The sequence below is a fragment of the Canis lupus genome, chromosome 19, assembly GCF_011100685.1.
Source record: "Canis lupus familiaris isolate Mischka breed German Shepherd chromosome 19, alternate assembly UU_Cfam_GSD_1.0, whole genome shotgun sequence".
NCBI classification, from domain to species: Eukaryota; Metazoa; Chordata; class Mammalia; order Carnivora; family Canidae; genus Canis; species Canis lupus.
The window spans coordinates 50,562,483-50,584,820 of NC_049240.1; the positions used below are offsets into that span (position 1 = coordinate 50,562,483).

At 38.3% G+C, this 22,338-nt stretch overlaps 1 long non-coding RNA gene across 2 annotated transcripts in view; it reads left to right on the forward strand.

The window, feature by feature from the left end:
- Nucleotides 1–2,882: 2,882 nt before the first annotated feature.
- LOC111091196 overlaps nt 2,883–22,338 on the forward strand; it is a 131,936-nt gene continuing 112,480 nt past the window's right edge. For both annotated transcript variants that reach the window (XR_005374314.1, XR_005374315.1), the window contains exon 1: nt 2,883–3,079. This is a non-coding gene — a long non-coding RNA (uncharacterized LOC111091196). The remainder of the gene's footprint in view (nt 3,080–22,338) is intronic.

Sequence of the window (22,338 nt, forward strand, 5' to 3'; positions counted from 1 at the left end):
AACAACACAAGAAACAACAGGTATTGGCAAGGATGTGAAAAAAGGGGAACCCTCTCGCACTCTCGGTGAGAATGCAAACTAGTGCAGCTATTCTGGAAAACAGTATGGAGATTCCCAGAAAGTTAAAAATAGAACAACCCTACAATCCAGCAATTTCACTACTAGATATTTACCCAAAGAATGCAAAAACACAAATTCAAAGGGATACATATGCCCCAATATTTACAGCAGCATTATCTTCAGTAGCCAAACTATGGAAACAACACAAGTGTCCATCTACTGATGAACACAGCTATAAAAAAGAATGCAATCTTGCCATTTACAATGATGTGGATAAAACTAGTGAGTTATTATGCTAAGCAAAATTATTCGGTCAGAGAAAGAAACAAAACAAAAAAGCAAAGGGGAAAAAGAGAGATAGGCAAACCAGGAAACAGATTAACTATAAAGAACAAACTAGTGGTTACCAGAGGGACATGGTGGGAAGATGAGTTAAATCAGGTGATGAGAATTAAGGAGTGCGCTTATGAGGAGACCCGGAAGATGTATGGAAGTGTTATAATATTGTATACCTGAAATGAGTAACACTGTATGATAAGTGGAATTAAAATAAAAACTTAAAAAAAAAACCCATACCAAAATTGGACTAATACATGAAAAAAAAAAAAAACTATATATGGGTTTACTACTAATCTTACCTATTTTTCTTTTACAATTTTAAAAAAGATTTTATGTATTTCTTCATGAGAGACACAGAGAGGGCAGAGACACAGGCAGAGGGAGAAGCAGGCTCCCTGCGGGGAGCCCAATGCAGACCCGATCCCAGGATCCTGGGATTACGACCTAAGCTGAAGGCAGACGCTCAACCACTGAGCCACCCAGGTGGCCCTCTTTTACAATTTTCTCTTAGTATAAAGCTCAGCTAGATCTTCTTATAATTTATAACCTAAAAGAAATAGATTTATCTCATGATTAAGGATTTTCAGTATAGGGTATGTAATGTTCATATGTGTAAATATACATATTACCATAACGTAATATTGAAAATAAATGAATAAGGATTTGTCATAAATGGATTTTGCCTAGTGAGAAAACTTGTCTGGACAAGCTTTGGCAGTTCTGTTCAAATATGTGTATAAGTGACACAGATTTCTCAATTTGCCTCAATGGATTACTTCAGGGCAAATTGTCAGGTGGATAATGCAAAAGAGGCCAAGATTATCTTTTGTTTTTCCTTTCACTAGCACTAATATATTTTGAGATTTTTCACTCATCATTTTTGCAAAATCTGCTCAGAATGTGATGGGAAGAAATATATCGAGTGAAGAGATGGACGTAAGACAAATGCAAGGACAGTGGATGAATTAAATGGCCTGGAACACAAAAGTCCCCAAATAGAAATATAGCCCCCAAATAAGAAGTCTCCCAACAGTTCATTGCCTCTAATGATTATTTGCTTTCATCTTTCATCAACTTTTCCCGAATAATCACATGAGAACTCCCACGTAAAGAAAAAGGGAGGTTACTTAGAGAAAAAAATCACAACCAAAGGTGAAGGAATGTACTGAAGAGAATAAGCAAAAGAAACCTGTGAGATGCTTACTATCCCATGGCCTTGCGTATTCTGGGAGAGCTGCACTCAGGAAATTATGACCTAGACTCACACCTGAGAGAAGCAAGGTGGTCAAGGCTAACCGCAGGCCTAACTAGCCTTGAACAACATTGCGAGGTATGAGTTTGTCTTCTCTACTCTTCACTTTCCCTTCACTTTCTGCAATTTAGGGATGTTTTAACATCCCTAAAGAAGAAACAGAAAACCCAACCAAGACTGGCTCTATTTAAAAAAGGAAATTTACTGGCTCATCTAACTGGAGTCTAGGAGCAGAAGAGAATTCACTGGGGCCTAACAGCATTTGTGAGGCTATTTCTGTATTTTTGTTGTCTCTATTCCACTTCCTTAATGTTGGTTTTAATCTCAAGTAGGTTCTCATTTTGCAGCTCTAAGACTGCTTCCAGCAACAACTGGGGTTTCATGCTTTCTTGTTTGTGCCCGCCAAGGAAGGAAGGATTCTATGTCCTGGCATTCTTAGCAAAATCCTTTAGGTTCATTTTGATTGGCCTAACCTAGGCCACAAACCAATATCCTTGGACCAGGGGGATGTAACAAAATGAGCCTATTGGATTATGTCTGAATAAAGTACCCATTCTTAAACCATCTACCATGGTCATAAGGATGGTGAATTCAGATTAGCCTAATGCAATCAGGGTCCACCTCTGGAAGTTGAAGGGGGTTTAGTTCTACCCAAACGAGATGCTAACAGTGAGGGCAAGAGTGTGTGTGTGTGTGTGTGTGTGTGTTTGGGTGTTGTGCAGAGAAACATTGTCTCTGTACCATGACGGAGGAGAAACAGTGTCAGGCAGCAAACCATAGATGCCCATTATAGCACTTCCTTCCTAGATCCATAGTCCTTGATCTCAAATATCTAGCCACAACCCTATTTAATAAGACCTTAAATGTGTATATGTATATTAGCCTCTTGATTCATGTAAATTAGTTCAATTAGAAAATAGCTTGTAATTCACTTGAAGACTTACCTGAAGAAACATTTTTGAGGGAGAAAACTTCTTTAGAAAGTGATCTGCGTAGATATGTGTATGTGTATATACAACATGTATATTGTATATTCAGTGGTGTTTATCAAGAATGTGTACAATATCTTTAAAAAAGACAAATTATAACATTATCACTTAAATGTAAGACAATATCTTGGTTAACATCCAGACATGTTACTTTTCTATTGCTGCCTTGACAAATCATCACAATCTTAGCAACTTAGAACACTACCCACTTATTAGCTCATAGTCTCTGTACGTCGGAATTCTTGCGCAGCTTGGCTGTATTATCTAGGATCCCACCATCATAAAATCAAAGTGTCAGTCAAGGTGATAGTTTTCACTTGGAACTTAGGATATTCTTTCAAGCTTACCTGTTGTTGACAGAATTCAGTTCCTTTCTGTTGTAGGACTGAAGTTCCCATTTCCTTGCCATGTGACCCCTTTCATCACGAAGCTAACAGAGGTATGTTGAATTCATCTTATGCTTTGAACGTCTGCGCTTTCCTTTTCTGATCTTAAGGGCTCATGATGATATTGGGTCCACCTGAATAATCTAGGATACTCTCCTTAAAGTATACTTAGTTGCATTTGCAAACTTCCTTTTGCCATGTAATATAACCAGATGGAACATCATGGAGTAAAAATCGGTGGGGCTGGGGTGCAAAACTCTGCTTCCCACAATGGATAGTTCATTTTCTACCCTGGTGAAAAGAAGTGGAAGTGAGGGAAGCACACATAGGGAAGAACCCAAGTGTGGGTTCTTCAGCTTTCACATCTTGGTGAATAACATCCTTATATCTATTGATATATGTATATACATATGTAAATTACAGAAAGATAAAAGATGCTGAGACTTTTCATTTGTTCTGATTTAGGCTTTAAAACGTCTGTTCTGCAGACTAGGAATCAGTAATAAGAAAAACTTTGAAAGAATCTGCCTGCATTTATCTTCTGTTTCTCTTTTGTCAGACAGTACAAAGAAAATTAAGGTTTTTCTTCTTTGCCATACATATAATACTCAGAAGTGAAAGCTTAATTAACTTGTCAGAATAGTGGCATCTCCTTTCTTGAACTGCTGTATCCACCTTCCCAAAAGATTTGAAAAGGAATGAATGTCCCCAACACCTTAGATGGAGGAACTGCACATCCACTGCAATCTTGCCCTCTAACACAGCTTCCTGTCATTCCACACAGTGTTTTCATCCGTCTGGGTGAGCACACACTTTCACCATTTGTTAAGAAATGTCTACAGTGCGGAACGACGATTGTTTCATAAGGTAGGGCCCATCAGGTTGCAAAGAGGAAGCAAAGCAGAGCAGCTAATTACCATGTACCAAATTCATCTTTTTCAGGAAGACAAAAAAAATTAAAAGAAGTAGTTGACAATTCCAGTGTTGCTTCTAAGTTAATTTTCACTTTCTCACAGTTGACTTCTTAGTATTCTGCTGTTTCAGAAAGTGATGTTCTCGGAAGCATCTCGAATATCAGACCAGATCCTCTCAATGTGTACTCTTTCCTCTGGGTCTAAATTATTTGGAAGCCGCATAAATGCCTTCCACGGGCCAGAAGACTGAGCATAAATTGTTTTTTTAGGTTACTGTGGGTGATTCTAGGGATTTGAGTTAGTTTCATAGTGAAAAAGATTGACAACCTTGTTTTTAATCTTCGACTTTCATTTTCTTATGCCCTCCCTGGACTCACACCAGATCTTAGGTTTTCTAGAAACTGCTCCCTGATACCATCCCATACTGAAAATTCCTTTAATCTAGAATCTCACGGATTTGATTTTCTTAGGATTTACGTACTTGTGTTGCTGAGTTATTTAATCAAGTTTTTCATCTCACCTGTGCCAGTGGGTTCCATCTTCCCAACTGAATCACAATATGCACAGAAACAGAGACCACACTTTATATTCCTAATGACTGCTGATTAATATAATTGGCTTGATCATGATCCTACCATCTTTTTAAAAAATTCCCAGTCTGATAACTCCAACATCTTTGCCATGTCTCACTCCGGTTCTAATGCTTGCCCTATCTGTTCAAACTGTATTTTTTGCCTTTTCGATTTGTCTTGTAATTTTTTTTCTTGATAGACAGACATGATGCACTGGATGAAAGGAAATGCTATAAATAGGCCCTTAGTAATGTGGTGGTAATGTGGTGGGAGGCAAAGTTTTCTATAGTCCTATGAGTAGCTTCAGTCTTTTAATGACTCTCTATCTCTGGAATGTGAACTTCACATGTGCTTCTCGGTCTGCCCACCCCCCCCCCCCCAAGATGGAGCAGGATGGCTGGAGTGAGCCAAAGTTGGGTATTTCCCTTCCCTGCAGTCAATTAGGCTCTGATAAAACTCCAGCACATTGCATATTGGGCTCTAATTAATTAGTTTATCCTGAAGGCAGATCTTTTAAGAAGAACAGATGCACTGGAATATTTCAAAATGGCTTCTTTCACCTCAACCCTACAAGAAGCAGGATGGGTTTTTCCTCCAATGTATACTGTGAGAACTTGATGAAACTTCTAAAGGTAAAATTCACAAAAGTGTGAGAGCTCCCCCATTACTGAGTTCCCTGAAGCTTTTAGCTCTCAGATTTGTCTATTCCGAGCCCCTTGCAATTCGTTATTGCAGTTTCTGTTTTCCTGCCCTGCCACTGGTTCCCCTGGGGTGGTATGCTGCTGGATTTCTGCCCCCATAACTTGTGATTTTTCTGTATTCGCTTGTCTGTCTCTCCAATTTCGGGGACAGGCAGTGGTTTGCCCTCTGATCTCACTTCTCTGATGAACTTAAAAGGGATTGTTGATTTTTTTTAATTTCAGCTTTTTATTTGTTAGGCTCAAGTGATGACTTCTAGCTAATTTGCCAGGTTAGAAACTGAAGTCTTCAGCTTCTAGTTTGTAATTTTTCACTTAACACGCATTTGCCACATGTCAGGCACTGTTTTTACAAATATTCATTCACTTAATCCTCTTCCAACCCTGTGAGGCAGGTATTATTATCCCCATTTTACAGATGAGGAAATTGAGTCAAGTAATAGTTCTAATAAAGTTGAACCTGGGATTTTGCATCCTTTATAAGACAAGATCATCAAATTATGATTTCCAGTGTTCTCTGCAATGACTTAGAGAACTCAAGAGAAGTACTTATTATGAACTCCTATCTTTCGAATTTCCACGAGATGTGAGTTATTCCTCTGCACTCCTTTGGCTTCTGCTTTTTCCAGGTGAACCATGGTCCAGTCCTGTTTGATTAGTTTCCTCACTTTCAGATTACTCAGTAAGACTTCACTTTCCTCTAGAAACCAAACTCTCCTATAAAAATGGCTTACTTGTTGTCTATCTGGCTTTGCAATAGAAAGAACCTTATGGTTTATCAGATGTATTAGATACCCCTTTCCAAAAGACAGTGCCTTAAAGCAAAGTTATATTCCAGATGTAGGCAGATAAAATATGCCTTAGAGAAAAAAAGTGAATGTCACAAAAACTGGACAGAGGAAACAGCAGGAAAAACATCAGCAAATTAGAAATTAACTTGGGTTACAGTTCAACCATGAAAAAAACGAACCTAAGAAAGACCGCCCCTCCTCAGCATGTGTGCTGCCGAAGCAAGCACAAGACCACCCCCTCTGCAGAAGGTTCTCCACTGACAAATTAGGCTGTGAAAGGCTACTTGTAAGTGCGTGTGTTGGTAGATCCAGAGACCTACCCATACCATCTTTTGGTAGAAAGCAAAGTTGATGCTTTTCTTTTTCTTTTTGAAAGTAGCATTTTGCTTAACCTGTACATTTTTAAGTGAAAGTTTCAGAACTAGAGGGGCTTTGGTATGATTGGAAGTGTCAAGGTAAGTAAATATTTACCAACTTTATCATTTATCTTTGCCACAACAATGTTGCATAATAAGCAAATCCAAAATTTGGGGGCATCCTACGGGATTCAGTTTGTTCAGGTGTTTGAGTTACCTGGGTGCTTCTAAATTGGCTTATCTGAGCTAAGTTTGTTCATGTGTCAGTAATCATCTGCAATTTGGCCAGGAGTTGGCCAGTCTACGAAGACCTTAGCTGGGTTAATTTAGCTTTGTTCCACTTGGTCTCTTGTCCTAAAACAGGCTGGACTGAGCTGACTTTTGTAGTGTATGCAAACGCCCAGGAGAAAGAACAGACACAAACAAGGCATTTTGAGACCTAAGAACAGAACTGGCACATAATTATCTATGCCATATCCTATTAGCCAAAGCAAATTTCCGGCCATCCCAGGTTCAAGGAGCAGAGGAAGAGATTACATCTTCTTCTGAAGGGAGGAGCTGTAGAGTCACATTGAAAAAGGTAAAGAGTTGTGGGTGAGGGGAACAGTTGAGGCCCCTTTTTGAAATCCATCTCTCACACCAATCTTGTGAGTGATAGTACAACACTCTTGAAGCAATTCAAACATATTTTTCTTTATCATATCAAATAAAGATTTAATTCAAACAAATTTGTGGACACTAAAGAGAAAACACAATGACTATATCAGTGGGTCCTTTTTCATAGAAAATGCTAGCCCAATCTTCTCTCTTCTTCAAATATAAATATATCCCAAAAGCTCATGATGTTCAACTAAGTTAGATTTTTTCTTTTTTTTTCTTTTTGCTTAGGAGAAAAATACATCTATTTGTGGCTTGATTATTTGTTTTTGAAGCTATTGTAGCAATGTTGTCATGTAGGGATAAGAAAAATGTTTTCTTAGAAGGTATTTTTTTTCTGAGCAAATCTCACAATGCCTAAGCCCATCTCAGCTTTCAGTGAGCCCTGGAACTCACTACATAGTCCTATCTGCTTGTAAACTCTGTGGCTACTCTCTGTAATTGCTGGATCAAAGACCCCTACTCCTTCTTGTGCCCTACTGAGAAAGTCTATTCCCTATTCTCATTATGAAACGTGCATGAAAATCTTAAAATTACTGAGTCCTACATATGCAACTAATTAGATTTGGCTTTTTGGCTTTAAAAAAAAAAAACTATCAGGACAAAAGACTAGAAATATTTTATCCCTGACATTTGCTAAGCTGTATGAATATTTGGAATCAAGATAGTATTGAGAAAGCATCATTTGTTGCTAACAAACATGCTCCCTGACAAGAAAATCTTTCACTGGGGACTAGGAATAGAGTATCTCACTTACATTGTAATTGAGAAAGACCTATCTTTCAAATCATTGTGGCTCCTATTTAGTAAACTACAGAGTAACCTATGAAACACGTGTTGCCTTTAAAATGTCCACATGGTGCCATATGGGCTTACACAGATCCCTCTTCTTGTAAACAAGAATGAAATGTGATCTATCCACATTGGGTGTGTTCCTTAAGAATAGTGTTTTATCCCAGATTCCCAATGAAATATTCCTTTAGGGAAATAAGTGTTAACAGAAAGTACCTTTCTTTAAGATCTACTATAGTAAAAAGCTTTTTTATGCATGGCAAGCAAATAGCTATGCCAGATAGACAAAGACTCTGATTGAGAGAGAGAATTCACAATGCCCCAGGTGGTCTCCTTCTTCCAGCTTCCCTACTTTTAACTCCTGAAACATATATGTGGGAAAAGGACAGTGATAAATCACCCACATTAGTGGAATCCCTCTAGGGAGAGTTCTAACTTTTTTTTTTTCTTCTAAAACTGCAGGAGGAATAAATAATAGCTCAAGCAGTGACCAGCATAGTCTAAACTGGTTTCTTCCTGTTGTTTTGATAACCATGTCAAATAGCTAACAATATGTGCTGCCATATGACAGGGTGGTCTGGTAGCAAAGCATAAGCACCAGTGAGAGGATCTTTCAATGACTGGTTTTGAGACTTTGAACAATGCACTAACTGCTTCAATTCAGGAATCTCTAAAAGGAGGCAATGAGGCCCCCTTGACCTACTTCAGGTGAATGATAAAAGCATGAAATAAGCGAACAGGTGTTTGAATGTTATTAAAGGTGCTACAGAATCTAAAAGATTACTGTAATCATTGGACGGGATGCAGAACAGAAAATCATTGGATTCAAAGTCAGGTGACCTCGTTCTGCTGTAATCAGCTCTGCTCCCAACTAGCTGGATATCTTTGGGAAAGCCATTTTAACCTTCTGGGCCATTGTGCCCTCATTGGGCAACCACATGAGATCATGGCAAGAACAGACTGAGGCTACTGGGATAAAAGAGTGAATAAGACAGTCTTTGCCCTGGAGGAGTCCACCTCCAGTGGGAGAGATGGAGGTGTAAAGAGATGAAGATGATGTAATGTGTTGGATGGTAAAGGACACTAGGCACTCTGCTTGGAGAGCATGGAGGAGGAGTGATTCATGTTGCCTAAGGGAGTAGGTGCATTCCACAGAGAAGGTGACATTTTAGCTGGGTCTTGAAGGATGTGTAGGTGTTTCCCAGACAGCAAGGAGGGAAGAGAAAGGACTTGGGACTGGGAAGGTTGAGCTGTGAAGAACATTTCATGTCCTGCTGAGGAGTTTGGACACAAAGGGATAGGTGACAGCACAGCTGTCTTGTGATTGCATGGCAGCCAGCTACAGATTTGATATTGTCCATGGATCCTTCCCAAGTTTGCCTTTCCATCAACACATGTGAAGGGTAGAGGCTGCCTTTTGGGGCCAGTCTGGCTATCAAGTTCTGGAGCTCTCTCCAGTGGATCACCTGCCTTCTATTTGCAATGTCTCCATGTGCTGATAGCAAGTGTTCTAAGGCCAATAATTACCAACAGTCTGCATATGTGGAGGTTGGGGGAGGTGAGGAGAAAGACATGCTCTCAAAAGCTCCAACTGCATGTTCAGCGTCTTGTGGTTCGTCTTACTAAATCAGCTCTACTCTCAGTTCCAGTAATGTCTGTGATAAAATCTTATCCTCCCTGTCTTGACTCTTTGAATCTGATTTCTTCTGCCCAGATTCTCATTCTATCTGCCTGTAGTTTGCACTTCATAGCCCCTAGGAATTTGGGAGTCTTAGTGCTTAAGCCATTCAGACCCAAAAACTTGTTTTCTGCTGATCAATATCCTTGAAAATTGCCACTGAGTCATTTAATTAAGTGCCAAATATTGACCTAAGATTTCTGCTACTGATACTGATCATTACTATGTTCCACCAACTTACCAAAGCCATCTTGTACTTCCTGTTGGGCTTCTGTGATCTGGGCTGCTTACCGAGTCTTTTGCTAAGCATCTCAAATATTGTTCTACCCTCTAGACTTTATTCCAGTACCTTAAGGTGGGTTTATCCCCCATAACTTGCTACACTCCATCAAGTAGGTCTAGTTCCAGGTCTTTGACTCTCTAGTGTCCCTTTCTTCTTTTTCAGCTGGTCATGCTGTGTGCCAGGGCACAAGATATGATACACACTCCAAGACAAATACAAACAAAAGTCTCTCAAAATGAATGAGAAATCTTCCAGACTCAGGCACTCAAGGTACCTAATAAAATTGAAAATATTTCCCAGCAGGAAAATTGGTATGAATAATTATTAATCAAAAATATATCTTCCAATATCTACATACCACTTTGGTTTTTCTGTTACACTTAGTCTATCACATACCAAGGCCTTGAGGGCAAGAAACACAAAATAATATCTATTGAGGGCCTCCAATAATCTTGCAAGATAAATAGCATTCTATCAATTTTACAAAGGTGGATAAATTAGATTCTGTCTCCGTTCCCAAGTAAAACAACTAGTTAGTAAGTGAATAAGCCTTAATCCATCTTCCCTCCTTTCATTCTTTGTTTTGTGTGTCTAACAACTTTTAGTGATTGCGATGTGAATCATTGCTATAATGCAGAAAAATAAACAACTTCATGTGAGACCTCACTGTTACATGAAGAATGTCTTTCTGACCTTTCTGACCTTGTCCTTCCATTTCTAGTTCCCTGTTTCTTAGGCCGCCCTGTTCTCTAAACTCTTCCTCATGCAGTCTCCTTTTTTCAGAGTAGCTGGCCCCTCAACCCAATGATATTTGATAAATATATTGATTTCAGTAGCAATGTCAGAAGGTGTGAGAAGAAACTGAGAAATGCCTACAGCATGGGGCATGCTGAGATGATAGGCCATGTAGGCATCCTCAGCTGTGAATACCTGTGCATTCTGAGGTTGGGGTAAGGGAAAGGTAGAGTAAACAAACTGCACATGTTTCACGACAATGCTGAGAATCCGTGCCCTGCCATCGGTGGGTAGGTGGGTAATTGACTAACAAAACTGACTGTGAGAACCACACACAGGGAAGGACAGGGCTCTAAATTAGACACTCACTAGAATAATCTAGGTGAATAGAACTAGAGAATAGTGTCCTTGTCTTTCAGCGCATCTGCCTGGTTAACCCTAGATCAACCTAATTTCTGGCTTTTGAACTGTTCTTTGCCTGCCTGATATCCCTGAAGAAAATTACTAGGTCAGCTTGGTTGGAGTTGTTAGGATTATGTGACTCTCCCCTTCAGTGGCTTCTTTTCCTTTCGCTCAGTCCTGCATTACTACACGCAGGCTTTACTGCCACTCCCCACCGGTGCCCTTCTGCACTCCTGCCTCATCAGCCTTGGCAGGTCTTGCTTCCTACAGCCAGTGGTGCAGTGTCATGCATGAGCTGTGTAGTAGTCCCTCCTATTCACCCCATGCCACTCATCTGCATATTTGCTGCTTCTAGCTCAGAGAAAGTCTTGTCTGCTGCTTTCCAAGGCTGATCCTTCTGTCTGTATTCAAGATTCCAAGCCCTGCATATCCTCTGAAAACTCAGGTTTCAATAATTCCCTTTTTTGTAGTTTCAATAGTTTCAATCTTTCCTTCTCCTCCGCCAACAAACATATTAAGGTATGTCTCACCCCCAGAACATTTATTCATTTGTTTCCCTTTAAGCAGTCAGGCTCTCCTTGAATCTTTTTTCTTTTCTTTTGAGTATTTTTTGAAGGGGTAATTTTATATTCTCAGGCTTTAATTCATTATTTTTCATTTATTCCTCAGCTTGGTTTCTGTTCCCACATTACTGCTATTAAAGTTGCTCTTGATAATATCAATAGTTTAAGACCAGCTGGGATCTCAGGCCCGCTTGGTCCTCAGAAATACAAAGCTGAAGAAGACCGGGAACCCCATTTCTGGGATTGTACTAGAAAGATTAACAAGGTAGCCCAGACAGAAATGTAGACACTGGGTAATAACTAGAAGAATACATATAGATATTTAAAATGTGACATATCTCTAAGGTGGGATATATTCAAATCTTAATTTTAAAAATACATGTGACCTGTTGAGTAAGAAAGATGCAGTATACACTACAGATGAAGTTTAAGCCTATATACTTATTTAATAGAAAAACTACACCTCTAGAATAAAGACTGAGAGATCATTCACCAAAATGTTAGCTCTGTCTTTTTGAATGTGGAACTATAGGTAACCTTGTTTGCAAGTTTTGTACTTCGACATTTTTATTATTTTTAAGTTACTTCAAGTATTTTCCAATTTATATTAAACTTATTTTCAGAAATACATTTTGTAAAGGAAATACAGTTCTTAAACTGTTCGACCTACTGTGTTTGTAAATAAGTTTCTATTGTACATTTCCTTGTTTTAAATCTGTGGCTTGCAAACAAGAATGTGCATGAGAATCATCATGTTGCTTATTTAAAAAAAAAAAAAGTGGGGGGAACTGAGTCTGGACTTTACCCTCTAGAGATTGATTTTTTGGATCTTCCAGCCCAGGGATCTGCATTTTTTTGTCAAGCTGTCCTACTGGTTCTGATGCAGGACAGAACCCATGTATCAAACTAGGAACATCATGGGAGTTCAGTTATTCTCAATATAGAGTAATAGCTTTTGTTTCCTTACAGGTAAAAGTCTAGCAAAAATGTGAGATAGGAGCAAGAAAATAGCTCTCCTGTTTTGTGGAAATTGGCGCCATTGAGCAGGTTCTAAGAACAGAAATTTAAGATCAAACAAGGTCCAATTTGGGTGGAGTGATGGGGGGAGGGTTTACACTCAAAAGACTAGGTTTGTAAGTCCAAGAAGTAAGCAAAGAATTGCAACTAATACACCACGTAGCTAATGCAAAAGCTGCTGTGCAGGTTCAGGATGGAAGATTATCATCCAGATATCTTCCATACGAAACTAGAGGTGCATGAGTAGCCGAGACAACTAATGAATAAAAAACGAAGGATGTCAGTAGTCAGCGTTGATCTAGTGAAATTCTGAAACTTCATAATGAGCCATTACAGTGGTTTTATTAAGCTCCCATGGATGCCAGGAGAAATGTAAATGGAAAATTCCTGAACTCTTTCTCTGAGCTCTAGATCCGTATTTCCAACTGCCAATTAAACCCTGCCACTTGATTATCACCTAGGCATGGTGAACTCCAGTTTTGCAAATCTGAACTCCTTACCTTCCGTGCTCATCAGATATCTACTCTTGTAATCTCAGTCTCTGTTGAAAATACCAGTCTCCATCCATTTGCCCCAACAAGAAGCCTTAATCCTACAGTCCTTTGATTGTGTAGCCTCATGTCTGCCTTCACCATAATTAGGGTGACACGGGTTATATGATGCAGCAAATGGAAAAGCTCCAGTTTAATGCCTGGACAGAGTGTGTGTTCTAGTAAATGTTAGTGGTGGCTCCTCCACCCCACTCATCCTGAGCTACTTGCTCTCTCAGGTCCACATCCCTTTGCATTTATGGGTCTACTTGTCCAAGGATTTTTTCCTAATTGCCTTCTAGCTAACTTTTTTTGGAAGACCCAAGTCAAACACCGTATTCTCTGGTGTACATTCAAGGCCTCACAACATAATTCTGTTTTAGCAATTAAACTTGATTAAATTACAGCTTCTTTCTACCCTTTGGACCAAGCAAAACAGTATACTGTAAGGACCTAGGTGACCTTCATCTCTGTGAATAGGTACATAGAGACACTTTAGCTTGAGGCCATGTGCAAACAGTCCAATAATCACAAATCTAACTTTGTACCTCGAGTTCCCTGGAAACTTCAGGCCTTGTCCAAGTCACTCTGATTCTACTGTGAGCCCGTGATCTCAGAAGCAGCCCATACAAAGCAGACAATGACTATCTGGAGCCAGCTTCTTGGCCTGCCCGGCTGCTGAGGTATTGCCCAACGATGCCAGTGATGTTGCGTTTTCAGTGCTGCTGCTGCTGCTGCCGCCCAGATGCCACGTTCATTGGTCTATCTTCTGCTGATGCTGCTTCTCAACCACTGCTTCACCGAAACCAACATCTGTTGTTAAATTGTCCAGAACCTTGTCTACTATTCTGGTAACAGAAACCTTTTTTTCCAGCTCAAAACTCATTCCTGTGGTGACCCAGATTTGGTAATCAAAATTCTCTAATCTCCTCTCATCTTCAGGAAGTGCTTCAGAAATGACTAACGAACCATACCAAACAAATCAGAGCCCTTGCTTTTAAACTGGAAGGCTAGGATTCTGGGGCTGGCCACCATCTTACATCAAGCATAGAAATAGTATGTTTGCAAAGTGAAGTTCCACAGATCAACAGAGCTTAGAGATCGAGCCCCTGGAAACTTAGAGCCAGTAAGTTTCCTTGTGGTTTAAATTTGAGTAGGATTTCTGTCACCTGTAACCATAAGAGTCTTAGTAACTTCCAATACAATTTTGGCATAGAACCTGGATTATTTGTCACTTGAGCCAGTGACATGCATGAATTGCCAGGACTGACCCCTTGGAATGCTTCATCTCCTCTCCTTCTATTGCCAGACTTGCCATTTCCCTTTCGTCCCTTCTTACCACCTAAACCCCAATCTACAACTCTTGAGCCTTAGCTACCAGTCATCTACCACATTCTGGTGCACTGTGCTGGTGGTTTCATTTCAGTTCCTAGAGAATGAATGGGAAATTCCACTGTCAAGCATTCTTCAGAGGCTAGAATCAGAAAATTTACACTACGAAGGGCAAGATAATATTTTAATGCTTAGCAGGTCACAACTGTCTGACACAGCTACCCTAGCGATATGGGTATAGGTGATACGCAATGAATGAGCTTCACTGTCTTCCAATAAAACTTTATTAACGGATTCTGAAATTTGAATTTAATATAATTTTCATGTCACAAAATGTTTTCATCCCTTTGATTTTTTTTTTCTTTTCCCCAGCAATTAAAAAATGCCAAACACTTCATTTTTCTATTACTGGAGTACAGTTGACATATACTATATCAGTTTCAGATGTACAACATAATGCAGCAGTTCTATACGTTACTCCGTACTCAATAAGACACCATCTGTCACCATATAGCCTTGTTACAATATTATTGACTGTATTCCCTATGCTGCACTTTTCATCCCCATGACTTCTTTATTTTATAGTTGAAAGTTTGTAACTCTTAATCACCTTCATCTATTTAGCCCATCCCCTCACCAGCCTGCCCTCTGGCAACTACCAGCTTGTTCTTTGTATTTATGAGTCTGTGTCTGTTTTTGTGTGTTCGTTTATTGTGTTTATAGATTCCACATACAAGTGAAATCATAGGGTATTTGTGTTTCTCTGAATTATTTCACCTAGCATAATACACCCTAGGTCCATCTGTATTATTAAAATGGCAAGATCTCATTTTTTATGGCTAAGTAATATTCCATTGTGTGTATATATACACCACATCTTTATCCATTCATCTATGGATGGACACTTAGCAACTTAGGTTGCTTCTGTATCTTGGCTATTGTAAGTAATGCTGCAATAAACCTAGATCTTCTCAAATTAATGTTTTCATTTTCTTTGGGTAAATACTCAGTAGTGGAATTACTGGATCCTATGCTATTTCTATTTTTAGTTTGCTGAGGAACCACATACTCTTTTCCACAGTGACTGCACCAATTCCTACACCCTGTGTCAGTGCATAAGCATTCTTATTTCTCCACATTCTCAGCAACAGTTGTTATTTCTTTTTGATTCTAGACATTTTGAGTAGTGTGAAGTGGTATTTCATTGTGGCTTTGATTTGCCTTTCTCTGATTAGTGATGCTGGGCATCTTTAAATGTGTCCATTGGCTATCTGTATGACTCCTTTGACGAAATGTTTATTTCGTCTATGGTCCTCTGCCCATTTTTAAATCCAGTGACTAGTTTTTTTGGTGGTGAGTTGTAGAAGTGTTTTATGTAGTTTGGATATTAACCCCTTATTGGATATATCATTTGCAAATATCTTCCCTCATTTGGTAGTTTGTCTTTTTGTTTTGCTGATGGTTTCCTTTGCTATGCAAAAGCTTTTTTTTTTTTTTTTTTTTTTTTTTTAGATTTATTTATTTGAGAGAGCACACAAGCAGGAGGGAAGGGGAGTGGGGACAGAGGGAGAAGCAGAATCTCACCTGGGAAGGGAGCCCAATGTGGGGCACAATCCCAGGACCATGGGATCATAGTCTGAGCCAAAGGTAGACACTTAAACACACAGGTGACAGGTTACATAAAATGTTTTTATTTTGGTGCAGTCTCAATATTTTTGCTTTTGTTTTCCTTCCCTGAAGAGCTGTATCCATAAATTTGTTGCTAAGGGCAGTGTCTAAGAGTGTCTACTTCTTTTAGTAGTTTTATGGTTTTAAGTCTCACATTTAATTCTTCATCTTGAGTTTATTTTTGTGTATGATGTAAGCAAGTGGTAGAGTTTCACTCTTTTGCATGTAGCTGTCCAGTTTTCCCAACACCATTTTTGAAGAGCTTATTTTCCCCATTATATATTCTTTCCTCCTTTATCATTGATTAATCGATCATATAAGAATGGGTTTACTTCTGGCCTCTCTATACTGTTCTACTAATCTATGTATATTTTTGTGCCAATACCATGCTGTTTTCATTGCTATGCTTTTGCAGGATATCTTGAAGTCTGAAATTGTGATGCTTATAGCCTTGTTCTTAAGATTGCTTTGGCTATTCAGGGTCTTTCCTGGTTCCACACAAATTTAGGATTATTCTAGTTCTGTGTTAAAAAAAAAAAAAATTAGTACCTCAATAGGGATTGCATTGAATCTGTAGATTGCTTTGGATAATATGGACATTTTAGCAGTATCTTTTCAGTCCATGACTATGGTATATTTTTTCTTTTGATTATGTCATCTTCAATTCCTTTCCTCAGTGTTTTATCATCTTCAGAGTGCAGGTCTTTAAGCTTCCTTTGTTGAATTTATTCCTAAGTATTCTTTCTGGTGCAATTTTAAGCAAAATTGTTTTCTTAATTTCTCTGTTACTTCATTGTTAGTGTAGAGAAACACAATTCTGTGTATTTAGTATCCTTGAACTGTACTGAATTCATTTATTCTAATAGGTTTTAGGAGTCTTTAAGGCTTCCCATATATAGTATCATGTCACCCGCAGATAGCAAAAGTTTTACTTTTTCCTTGCCAGTTTGGATATATTTTCTTGTCTGAGAGCTGTGGCTAGGCTTTCCAGTAATATATTGAATAAAAGTGGTGAGAGTATGTCCCTGTCTTTAAAAACAAACAAACAAACAAAACCTGTTTTCTACCACTTAGTATGCTGTGGGTTTATCATATATGGCCTTTATTATGTTGAGGAGCATTCCCTCTAAACACACTTTGTTGAGAGTTTTATCATGAACAGATATTGAATTTCTGTCAAATGCTTTTTCCACATCAATTGGGATGATTGTATGGTTTTTATTCCTCTTTTTCATGTAATGTATCATGTTGATTGATTTGCAAATATTGACACATCCTTATCACTGAAATGAGTCACACTTGATCTTAGTGAATGAACTTTTAATGTGTAGCTGAATTGTTTGCTAATGTTCTGTTTAGGATTTTTGAATGTAGGTTTATCTGGGAGATTGGCCTACAGTCCATCCATCCTTCCTCCTTCCATCCCTCCCTCCCTCCCTCTCATATCTGATTTTGGCATCAGAGTAGCCCTGGCTTCAGAATAAATTTTGAATTTTTCTTTTTCATTTTTTTAGAATAGTTTGATAAGAATAGGTATTACTTTTTCTTTAGATGTCTGATAGAATTCACCTGTGAAACCATCTGATCCTGGACTTTAGTTGATTGAGAGTTTTTTGATTGCTGACTTTGATTACTAGTAATGGGTTGTTCATATTTTTTGTCCTTCTTGATTTAATTTTGGAAGATTGTAGGTTTCTAGGAATTTATCCATTTCTTCTAGATTGTTCAATTTGTTAGCATATAATTTTTATTTGTATTTATTTTTAAAGAATTGTATTTATTTATTCATGAGAGACACGGAGAAGAGAGGGCGGGGAGAGAGGCAGAGACATAGGCAGAGGGAGAAGCAGGCTCCATGCAGGGAGCCCGATGTGGGACTCGATCCCAGGACTCCAGGATCACACCCTGGGCCAAAGGCAGGCACTTAAACCACTGAGCCACCCAGGCATCCTAGTATATTATTTTTAAGAGTATTTTCTTATCCTTTATATTTCTGTGGTGTCCATTGTTATTTCTCCTCTATTTCTGATTTTATTTAATCCTTTGTTCTCTTGATCAGTCTAAAAGTTTATCAATTTTATATTTCTGAAGAACTAGTTCTTGATTTCATCAGTCTATTGCTTTTTATAATCTCAACTTTATTTCCACTTTAATCTTACTGTTTCCTTCCTTCTGTTAACTTTGGATTTTATTCTTTTTGTTTCCTTTAAGTATAAAATTGGATTGAGATTTTTCTAGCTTCTTGAGATATTCATATATACTGCCCCCATAGAATTGCTTTTGATGCTTTCCAGAGATTTTGGACTGTTCTCATTTTCATTGGTCTCCATATATTTTTAAATTTCCTCTTTGATTTCTTCATTGACCCATTGGTTGTTTAAGAGCATGTGTTTGTGGCTTTCTCCATGCTTTTTCCTATAACTGATTTCTAGTTTCATACTGTTGTGGTTGGAAATATGCATGATATGATTTCAATTTTCTAAAATTTTGAGACTTATTTTGTGGTTTAACGTGCTTTATTCTGGAGAATGTTCCACGTGCAGTTGAAAAGCATGCATATTCTGCTATTTTTGGATGGACTGTCCTATACATGTTAAGTCCATTTGGCCTAATATGTTGTTCAGGCCACTGTTTTTTGCTTTTTTGTTTTACTTTTTGCCTGGGTGATCTATCCGTTGATGTAAGTAGGATGTAATGTCCCCTACTATTACTGTAGTACAGACGATTTCTCCCCTTAATGTCTACTAGTGTTTTCTTTACGTATTTAGTTGTTCCTATGTTGGGTGCATGGATATTTACAACTGTTATATCTTCTTGTTGGATTGATCCCTTTGTCATTACATCCCTTCCTTGTATCTTGCTGCAGTCTTTGTTTTAAAGTCTATTATAAAAGTACAACTACCTTGTTTTTTATTGTTTTTAGTTCCATTTGTATGATTTTTTTTTAATCTCTTCACTTTAAGTCTGTAAATGACTTTAGGACTGAGATGAGTCTTTTATAGGCAGCATATATATTTTTTAATCCATTCTGCCATCCTACATCAAAATAATTATTGATGGATCTGAACATATTGCCATTTCAGTAATTGTTTTCTTGTTTTTGTTTTGTAGCTCTTTTTCTTTCTTCCTCTGCTCTCTTCCTTGGTTCGATGGCTTTTAGTATTCTTAAATTCCTTTTGTGTGTTATGTATTACAAGTTTTTGATTTGTGGTTTTCATGGAAATTCATATATAACTTCCTGCGTGTATAGCAGCTTAATATAAAGTTGATGGTCACCAAAGTTTGATGGTCACCAAAGTTTGAACACCTTCTAAAGGCACTAAATTTTTACACCCTTCCAATGTTTTATGTACATGATATATTTTACATCTCTTTATTTTGTGTATCTCTTGACTAGTTTTTGTAGATAGGATTTTGCTACTTTTGTATTTTAACCTCCATACTGGATTATAAATGATTAATCTGGTACCTTTACTATGTTTACTTTTCCACAGAAATTTTTTTCTTTCATAATCTTCCTCTAGTTACGATCTTTTCAATTCCATGTGTGGAATTCCCTTTAACATTTCTTGTAAGGCTGCTTTAGTGGATGAACTCCTTTAGCTTTTGTCTAGAAAGCTCTTTATTTCTCCAATTGAAAATCTTTTTAAGAATATTCTCGTACGTTTTTTGTTTCTTTCAACACTTTAAATATATGCTGTTACTTTCTTCTCTGTAAAATTTCTACTAGAAAAGCAGCTTCTAGCCTTATGGGATTTCCTTTGTATGCACTGTTTGCTTTTCTCTTACTGCTCTTAGACTCTCTCTATATCTTTAATCCTTGTTATTTTAATGTATGTGTCTTAGTGTGGACTTCCTTGGATTTATCTTGTTTGGAGCTCTCTGTGCTTCCTAGACATAGCTATTTCCTTCTTCAGATTAGGGAATTTTTCAGATAGGTTTTTAAAAAAAAGTTTTCTGCCCCCTTCTCTCTCTTCTAGGATCCCTATAATGTGAATGTTATGCTTGATGATGTCATAAAGGTCTCTTAATATAATAACATTTTTATTTTTATCTTATTTTTAAAATATTTTTATTTATGAGAGAGAGAGAGACAGAGACATAGTGAGAAGCAGGCTTCTTGCCAGGAGTCTGATGTGGGACTTGATCCCCAGACCCGGGATCACACCCTGAGCTGAAGGCAGATGCTAAGCCACTGAGTCACCCAGGTGTCCCTATAATTTCATTTTAATATTATTTTTTCTTTTAGCTATTTAGCTTGATTATTTTCCATTTTCCTTTCTTATAGATCACTTATCTGTTCTTTTTCATCCTGTAATATGCCATTGATTCCTTCTAGTTTATTTTTCATTTCACTTACTGTATTCTACAGCTCTAACTAGTTATTTTTATATTTTCTTTATTGTAATTCTTACTGAATTAATCCATTCTTATATCAAGATTAGTATCTTTATGACGATTACTTTGAAACCTTTATCAGGTATATTGCTTATCTTCATTTCATACAGGTCTTTTTTTTGTATAATTTTTATCTTCCTTCATTTGGGACATACTCCTCTGTCTTCTCAGTTGTCTTTTGTTTCTATATATTAGAGAGGTCAGCTTTGTTTCCTGATCTTGAAAATAGTGGCCTTGCACAGAAGAGGTACTATGGCATCCTGTAACCCAATCCAATTCTGTCACCAGCGTACAGTGCTCCAGGTGTGTCCCCTGTATGAGCTATATGCATCCTCTTGTTGTGGCTAAGGCACAATTGCTGTGGACACACTGGGCAGTGTGGGTTGGAGCCAGCCCTCAACCTGGCTATCTGCATTTAACTACTGGGATAGCTTTGGACACATGAAAGCTAAGAAGCCCAGCTGCAAAAACTATAGGTGCTTTGGTGTGTGGAGTTATTTTCCCCACCCTTGCCCCTCAGGGAATGAATCACTTTGGAAGTCAGCCTAAGGCAGGTATGTTTTATTGGTAGGTCCACAGAGGAATACTGGGGTGAGACATGTAGTTCTAGCAAGGTAGATGAAAAATGTTGGCTTTCCTGAGCATGTGGCTATCTTGGTTGGGGAAGGGCAAGAAAATGGCACCTACCACTTTGTTCCTGGAAAATTCTCTTGCAGATTTCTGTCCCTCTAGCACATGTTCTAAAATTGATAAATCTCCATATATACCCCAGGCACTTTCAAACTGCTGCTTCTGTGCTTTGTCAAGTTACTTAGCATGCTGGCTCTTTAAAGACAGATTTGGTTTCCTATAGCTCTCTGGCTTTCCTAGCATTAAGCCTTGCTGATTTTCAAAGCCAGATGTTATGGGGACTTGTCTTCCCAGTGTGGGTACTCAGGGCTGGGGGTGCCCAGTGTGGAGTCTGATCCCCTTGCTCTTCCCTGAATGCAAGGTCTTTTTCATTTGGTTAGTCATGCTGAGGGTTTTGTTACCCACCATGTCTCCATGCCTCCTACCTTTTCTGATATGTCCTTCTCTCTGTGACCAGCTGTGGAAGATCACTTGTGCCAGTCTTCATGTCATTTTCAGAGTGAGTGCGATATCTCTAGTTGTTGCCTCAGAGCATCCACAGGACGAGTGAGCTCAGGATCCCCCTACTTTACCATCTTCCCAGATTCTCAATGCAAAACCCATTCCTAACTTGCAGCCTATATACAGGCTATAGTTTGCCCTCTCCTCCTGGAAGTCACAGAATTTCCCCCACTATCTCCCAAAATCATTCTTTCTCCCTCCCATACTCCACTAATTCTCCATCAGAATTCAGTCAATGAATTCAAACTATTTGAACCCATTCCCAATTCCTGCCTTTCTGATACATAGACCATGTCTATCATGTAAGAGAATATTCAACACAGGTTTGTTGTATGACTGAATGAGGAAGGGCTAGTAGAAAAAATGACAAAAGTAGAAGGAACATTTTTTATTCTTTAAGCGATTTTTTTTTTTTCTACCATAGTTTTTCTCCTGGCATAATTTCCTTGGAAAGTAAGAGGGCCATGCAGCATGGTACTTCTAAACAGCACCTAAAGCTGTCATCTCAGTCAGGGAAAGGATTCTACTAGTCAGCCAATTGAAAGAGCTAAGTATGGATAGTAAAGGAAAAGATTGGCCAGCTGGACCCCTATACTTTGAATGTGAACTCTGGGAGTTCACTCAGGGAAAAAAAAAAAATAGAAAAAGAAAAATTCTAAATTAGCAGCATATTCATGGTTGAGTGAAGCCAGACATAAGGCTGAAAAGTGACTAATTTATCATTCTTAATTAATCTAAACTTTTCTGATATTCAAACATTATCATAATTACCAAATCAATTTCCCTATGGAGTTT